At 32.4% G+C, this 8,363-nt stretch overlaps 1 long non-coding RNA gene across 1 annotated transcript; it reads right to left on the bottom strand.

The window, feature by feature from the left end:
* Positions 1–6,236: 6,236 nt before the first annotated feature.
* LOC143062887 (uncharacterized) lies at positions 6,237–8,046 on the bottom strand. Its single transcript, XR_012974879.1, has 3 exons — positions 7,986–8,046; positions 7,348–7,398; positions 6,237–6,510 (listed from the first exon to the last, which is right to left on the bottom strand). It is a non-coding gene; the product is annotated as an uncharacterized LOC143062887 (long non-coding RNA).
* Positions 8,047–8,363: the final 317 nt, after the last annotated feature.

Here is an 8,363-nt window from a genome sequence, read left to right as displayed (position 1 = left end):
CTGGGTTGTTTTCTGGAAACGACTCGGCCCCGGGTGCTAGTTCCCGGAATCTCTTCAACTGAAAACGAGAAATCGAGTCTGCAATTTCATGTTTACAACCATCAATATGTTGTGCTTTAAACTGAATATTGTGCTGCATTGTAAAAAGAACAAGGGGGCGAATAAATGCCATCACACGCTTCGACTTGGCAGTTCTTTTATTGATAATGCTAACTAATTCCATATTATCAATTCGAAATGAAATCTTTCGATTTTGGAAATTTGATGCCCATATAAACATAGCTAAAACAATTGGAACTAACTCTAAAAAAGTAATGTCCCTCATGATTGGCATATTTGACCATGCTTCCGGCTATTTATATTGTGCCCATTTACCATCAAAATATGCACCACAACCTAAATCAGAGTTACCACAGCTGTCAGTGTACAAATGCAACGTTTCATTTGTTATCCACGTGTTTTCTGATAGATAACAGTCTCCGTTAAAATGTTCCAGAAAAATCAGCCAAATTTTTGCATCTTCTCTGAGATCATTATTTATTCTAATTGAATAAAAAGGCTTTTTATTTTTTATAGACCCTATGACATCATAAAACCTTGACCACTACTGTCTTAAATATTAGGCCGTGTTCACATTGACCTAAATTTGGTGTTGTGTTAGTGTAACTCACACGTAAACTAAACACAATTGCGTTCCCATTGATAAAACTCAATGTTTACATGTAGTTTAAATCATGTTTTACCTACACACAGTCGATAGACTATGTAGGCCTTGTGTAGGTTAAGTGTACACAAAACTAGGCATTTAGGACATTAGTTTTATCGTGTATATATTTAAGGAGGAAACTATTTTTGAGTAAAATTGATATTTTTGATAATTATAAGTTGTCTAAATTTTTACAGATTTTTTTTGTTAAAAAAAATTAACGTACTTTATTAATCCCTAATCAAGACTCAAAGCAGCATCATTGCCGAACCCATAAGGCAGCAACCAATTGATTTTCGGGGAGGGGGGGGGGGCTATTATAGTTGAGTATAAAACATAAAGGCAAGGGGGTTGGGGGTGGTGAGCTATGGATTTTGTTTTGGAAACTAAAAAAGTTTCCAGTTTTTGGCCCTGAAAAAAAATTGTTTGTTTCACCCTCATCTGCCACTATATATAATTTCGACTTGTCACCAAAATTTGTCCTGAAAAAAAAAATCAATAGCTCACGCCCCCCTCCCCCTCCACAAAAAATGAAGTAAATAATTGTTGCCTAATTCATTTGAAAAGGTCTTCCCGAATTGACTTGACGTACACAGAAATATTCGCCACTGGTCATTACTCAAAAAACGATTCACGAATAAATGCATGACTAAAACAAGTGTGAGGTAAATGATATGTTTGTCTAGTATCTCAGATCCATTAAATAACACGTAAAATAAATATAAAAAAAACGCTACCCTTTTCCTCTCCAAATACTCCTTGGAGAAGAAATACCATTTGAAACGAACAGAAAAGATAAAAATGTAGTGATCCCTAATATCTCAATCCTTTTTTTTCGGCTGTAAGCACGCTGTTGCAGCTAACGTTTTCTAATGCGTTATCGAGACTTCTCTTGTCAATTCAAACTACTGCAAATTATAAAAAAAGCTTTCTTAAAGTAGCAACCACTTAACTTAAAAAAAGGGGGAGAGTTATTTTTTTTATCTGAGTCAGATTTTTTTTCGCGCGTACGTTTTTATTCCTTTTTTTTCGATGCTGGTTATCAAATACTTTTTTTTCAATATTTAACACTATAATGTATGGGGACACTCTTGATTCAGAACATTTTTTTTTATCATCTGTATGACCATTTTTTTTTTTATCAAATTGGAGATCGGAATATTTCCATTCCCATCCTCAGCCCCCCTTTTGAAGTCAATTGGTTGTTCCCTTACCGCTAGAAAAAATTTCCAAAAATTTTGAATTCAGTTCTACGTAATGATCATTTAAATGACATATAGTTTACAAGTGGGAACAAATCTTATGTACAGGTAGCTAAACAAGGTGTATAGATGTGAACAAATGTAATGTGAAACCAGTGTACACTACACTAAACTAATTGTAAACATGTTTACTCTGCACGGCGTTTGGTGTGAACACGGCCTTACTATTAGATACATTTAAGGACACATTTGAGATAGTATTCACTGGTTGCATATATAACAACCAAAGCTCATTGTCTATATTACTCCATACACTGGATGGTTCATGAGCTTTTCTTAGTCTATATTGCTCATCATAATTTTTCCAACCCATACCTTGGTTTCTTTGAGCCCCAAGGCGTATTGTGTGCATGTATTTTAACAATTCCTTAAATCGGTTTACGTGCACAGCACAATAAATATAAATAAAAATGATGAAAGCATCTGTCCACTTTTCTATATTTGTAATTTTTGATTGTTGAGAAATGGGTTGTAAAATGAAATCCCCTTGAGCCCATGTCAACTTTTGTTTGTCGGAACCCGTGTTGACTGAATTATTTAATAGACGAGCTAAATCTATGAATTCCCCTTTCAATATTTTTTCTTTAATTGACTGTGTTACATTTATGCCTAGATTATCATGAAAACTTTCAATTCTATTGGGAATTTGTACATAATCATTATTGGTCACATTACCTGTTTGTGACACAAACTGTGTGTTATCAACAGTTGGCTGGAGGTCTATTGCTCGTCTTGATTGCCATGTTAACATGTCCGGGATGTGGACGGAGTTGTCCTGATTGCTAGAAAATGTTGGCATCAACATTCTTGTCGTTGATACTGTTGAAGTTGTTGGTATAGCAGCGCCGTCCAGAATTTGTATAAATAGCCTCAGGCCTTGTAACCGTCATAGATGATTGTACTGACGCCCGTGACGAAACCCCCTTCGACACCACCGGGGTCCTTCTTACTCCAGCTCTCGCTAATGCTGTACGCTTCCTGGTACCTCTTCTCAACATACTGAAACTCACAAATAGATTTATTTATTCATTTATTTTTATTAAATTTATTTATTTACTTATTTCAAATTTATTCGTTTTGTGTGTGTGTGTAACCAAAAGTCTTTAATCAATGACAATATATCTTAAAGCTGTAGCCGTTCAAACGATGTATGTATCGTTTTTGTTGAATTGATAGCATCTCGTGTTCTACGAAGTAATTACTTCCGCAGCAGAATCACTGGGTGAATTATTCACCAAATATAAAGTCACAACAAAAATATCATTTCTTTAACTTAAGTCGTATTGTGATTAAATAATTTTTCTTTTATTGTATATTCGGCATCACGTGGCGGCCACGCCGTTTCGAAATTCACCAATTTCTAACTATTTTACAATTTTTTTTTTTATTAAAACAATTTTTTGTATTATCCATATATCTCTTTGCCTATTATACATACATAAAATACCAACTTTAATATCCACTATAGTAATTCAACTTGATATTTTCAAAATACTTCTCTCTGTAATTATACACGTCTGTTCACTTGCAGCTCAAAGTAAAAAAGAACGCTAACGTCAAATTGACGTCACCACTATACATCTTATCGACTTCATATGAATTTATAAAGGAAAGCACTGCAACGGCTGAGATGAAAACTTTCCACTAGAATAACCGAATTTATGTATATTACATAAATTCTATTGTGGCATTATTTAATAATCGACCCAGTGGTTTCAGAAAACAATATTTTTGAAAAGTCAACGACAAAGGCAGACGTTCAGTAGTGTTATTAGATCATATGGGCTGGATGGGTTGTTAAAATAAACAGCATTTCGAGAGCTTATGTCTCATCAGTGATGTTTGAGGCCAAAATATTTGAATAACCAAAGTGTAATACAAATATTGAAAAGAAGATAAAACATAGAAGCATAGCCTAATTCGGACAAGAAATCAGAACTTCGCATGAATGTGTAATCCTAAATTTTAGATTCAAAATTAGATTTTTGCAGCAAATTTTAATCAAACAATGTCCGTATTTTTATACCAATACCAAAGTACTGGCCATTAGGCTGGTGGTATCATCGGAGACTAATAGTCTACCAGCTGTGGTATCGAGTCAGAGGAAGTAATAACCTATATATAAACTGTACCTATTCAAATGCACTAATTGCGCATTTCGACAACAAATTCCCATTCACTGATTACAGGCACTTGTCTCAGATTTTTTTTATTTTATATATACCTAATATCACACCAGGTACTTGACTCGTATTTTTGAAAAATAGCAGCCGATCGCGAAATTACGTTGTATGCCGATTTCTCGGCTGTCAACCCCACTAAGACTTGTTATCTGATAATACACGTGAAGTGAATCTCCGGTCAATGATCACTATGACATTCTTTTCCTACGAGGGTATACCTAGAATTATCTTATATCAACATCATAAATAATTAGTAATACACTTTAATAGTTTATGTAAAAATATTTAAACTGCTTTGAAAACAATTAACCGTAATCATACATATATTCACAAATGAGCCTGGTTGTGAATAGAGAAGGAAGTGAGATTTCCATTGCTGATCAACTCAAAACTATTCGATCGGCCTCTTAATTTCTTTTTCTCTTGCAGAAAAAGATTAAGATAATAAAAATCTGAAAAGTTTTTTTTTGTAGTCGAGAATGAAAAAGTTTGTGCTCTTTGAAGAACGCTAAGATCGATTTGAAATTACTCTTTCGGATGGAAACCACAGAGTAAATTGTTACTGTACAAAGAAATAAATGAGAAACGTGAACATAAAATGTTATTATAGAATTAAAACACCATAATATTCAAATAAATCGATCTGAGACTAGAATATCGATCCCCTATCCATATTCATATAAAGTTATCTTAGCCTTGCAAAGCTAAGCAAGAAATGTGTCCCTTGTCTGTCAAACTTCTTGTTTTCTTTTGAATTGCACTACGCCTATCTCGGAATATTTCTCTGGATCGGCTGACTTGTAGAAAACGAGAGTCGACTGTAATTTTGTTTGCCTTTCTGATTTGTTTTCCTTGTAGTGTTGATAATTTATTAACTTTTTCTATTACTAAAATTGCTGCTTATTCTTTGAGTACTTTTACATTTCATATTTTTGATTACAAGTCCTTTATATCTCTTGAAATAATATTTCCCCAAATTTGCAAAAATGATTTTTTCATGCCTCTATGACTTGCATTTAAAGTTTTTCCAATCTCAAAAGCTAGTTCTACAGTTGACTCTATTCCTTTTTAGCCATCGCGTTGTCAGTTTTTTTCGATCGATCTATGAGTATGACTGTCCCATTTTTATCTTTCGCCCCTCTTTTACAAAAATGCATTAGAATTTGATATTATAGCTTGCTTTTAAGAAACTCGAAAATATTTTTTTCTAAGGCAAGGAATTACTTTGGAGGCATGGGAAGTGTTTATGATAAGTTGAGTGATTGGAGGTCTCAAGTGTTATTTGTCATTGATACATCAATTTCCTATAATAAATTCTATTATAAATTAAGGCAAAAGTAGTATTCCGCTATTTAATATTAGTAGTCATAAATCCATTTAAATGAAACAAATCCGGATCACAAACCAAAACCAAGGGACACACATCAACTATTAGAGGAAAACAACGGAACAACAGCAACACTGAAGTGACACAAAAACAAACGAAAACATACAACTTAACGAACTATTTGATAACAACTGCCATATTCCTGACTTGGTACAGGAGATTTAAGAAAAAGAAAAGAAATGAAGGTGGAACCTGGTTTCATGGTAAGCCAAACCTCCTGTATATAAGACAAAGTTAAAAAATCCTCCTAAAAGCATTATGTGACAGGAATACAGGAATAACAATTTCAAAAGGTACGTATATTACGAGACAGTTTTAAGAAAGGTTCCTTTCTAAGATCTTCCACAGTTTGGGTAAGGTTGATGTTGCATAGTCTTTAGTAATTTATTGTTTGTCTATTTTTCTGTGATAGCTTTCGCCTCTCTTTTTTCAGTAGTGAATATAATTTATATTTAGAAATCATCACAGTTTATGATCTTAAATAACAATATTTCGATAAAGTTATGTATTGCATGACTTGAGAAATTAGATCAAAATAAGATGTGGTATAAACAAACTATAAAAATCTGTTGAAAAGAGCTTATCTCCTCAGCTTAATGTGCATATGTGTTTAAAATTGTATATAGTTCTAGGTATATTTACTACAGAAGAGCAGGCAGAAATATTTAAAATAAATGATCAAGAAAAAATACATATAGACATGAAAATTATCATAATTATTTCATATATTTTTATATTGTTGCACGTTCAGTTTAAATGTCGAGCAGAATTTGCAAAAAGTCTGTTAAAATATTGTCCGCTTATTTCTTTTTCTGTTTTTGAAACATACAACTCATCAGGTTCAGTTATATAAAAAAAATGTAGTAATTATTGAATTTTGTAGCCCCTTAAAGTTTTCAACAACGTTAAAAATAAAACGAGCACAGGATCTTCAAATTATTCTTGATCATCTTCCTCTTTTATTAGAATTATCTGGAAAAAATAAACAAAACGATTATACCAATATTGGATAGTGCATGTGCTTAATCCCAAAGAACTTATATATTTAAAAGTATATAGATTTGAAATGGCATTATGTTGAAGAAAATTTCAAACACTTTCTTGGAAAAGATGGAACAATTTTTTACAAGTTTCTTTAATTTCATGTTCAAATAAGAAATTAAGGCTATTAGTATTAACAAAGACATCGTTTATTTTTCTATGCCTCGGATGTGCATTTTTTTTTTAAATGAGAATAGCCATTGTGTACCTACATCTTGTGGTTTTGATAATTGTATGAGATATTTAAGATCTGAGTGGTTACAAAAATTTAAAAAGGGCCTCCCTGGCCGGTTCTGAATATGTTATATTGCAGAAATTGTGTTAAAGTAACATGTTTAAAGTCGTTATGGTTTTTTTTTTTGGATTATACTTAAAATTGTTCACGTAATTAAGTAAAGATCAAATTTCTATTGAACAGATACACACTTGATGTTGTACTGTTTTCAATTTCTTTTGAAAATTACAGAACATTTTTTTTCCATAGTGTTTTGACAAATAATTTATTCTTCAAACGTACATTATACTTAATAGGTTATTTTCAAATCGAAGCAAGTCTTAAATAAAATTTCTAGATCTATTTGAAACGTCTACTACTAAGATAATTTCAAGAGTGACATAATCAACGGAAGAGCAACTCTTTCTTGAATTTCAATTACATAAAAAAATGAACCTGAAGAGAGCCCATTCCTAAAAGGCAAATAATTGTTCAGTGTTTCAAGAATCTACCCATTTCATATAAATATTTAATGCGGACACAAAGTAACATACCTGGATCTACGCACTCTCTACCACAGTTTGGATTAAGACAACACAATTTTCCTGTAAAGAAATAATATTTGGTTCATCAATTGAATGATTTTGAAATCTTGCAAGTCTGTAAAAGAGGGACGAAAGATACCAGGGGGACAGTCAAACTCATTAATCGAAAATAAACTGACAACGCCTGGCTAAAAATGAAAGAAGACAAACAGACAAACAACAGAACACATGACACAACAAAGAAAACTAAAGAATAAGCAACACGAACCCAACAAAAAACTAGGGGTGATCTCAGTTGCTCCGGAAGGGTAAGCAGATCCTGCTCCCGTGTGTCACCCGTCATGTAAACGATGATTCGAATCCAAAAACAGGCTAAGACTTCAAATTGCATTTTATAATGGTTTTTAAATGATTCAAAAGAAAAATAACTAAAACAGGTCTTTTCACAAAAATATCGTACGATTAAAATTAATAGGAAGTTAAATGTGTATAACTTATGAGTTACTTTAGCTATTATATTTTTTGTGAAAAGAGTCGTGTTCTTTTCATGTTAGTTTAAAATTCATATTAAATACAAACAAAATTCAAAAGTTTGTATCAGCATCAGTTATGTAAATTATTTATAGCCAGATACAACACAAAACTACCTTGCGTACAATCCTTATCTCCGTTACACTGGTTCCAGTAGTGGAAACACACGGGACAACCTGAAGCAGTCTTCCCATTGAAACAAACTGGACATCTACGTGATCTAGGTGCACCCTATTAAAATTATAAAATCAAACCAATGAATCTTTTAAGTGTTGTTTTTTTTTTTAGCAGAATGAAGATCTCTTCAGATATGAAAACATGACGAAAGGATAATGACAATTTTAAAAACATATGGATAAAAAAACTGGTGTTGATTTAATGACCTGAACGGCTGCGCATCTAAATATATAAAAAAAATAGTTTCTGTAGTGTCCCTTTTTATTTCTCTTATGACTTGAAAATATCAATTTCTCCCTTTTCCCGATAATTAAGGT

The sequence above is a fragment of the Mytilus galloprovincialis genome, chromosome 2, assembly GCF_965363235.1.
Source record: "Mytilus galloprovincialis chromosome 2, xbMytGall1.hap1.1, whole genome shotgun sequence".
Taxonomy (NCBI): Eukaryota; Metazoa; Mollusca; class Bivalvia; order Mytilida; family Mytilidae; genus Mytilus; species Mytilus galloprovincialis.
The sequence above is the reverse complement of the archived record's forward strand: the minus strand, read 5'-3'. Positions and strand labels throughout refer to the sequence as shown.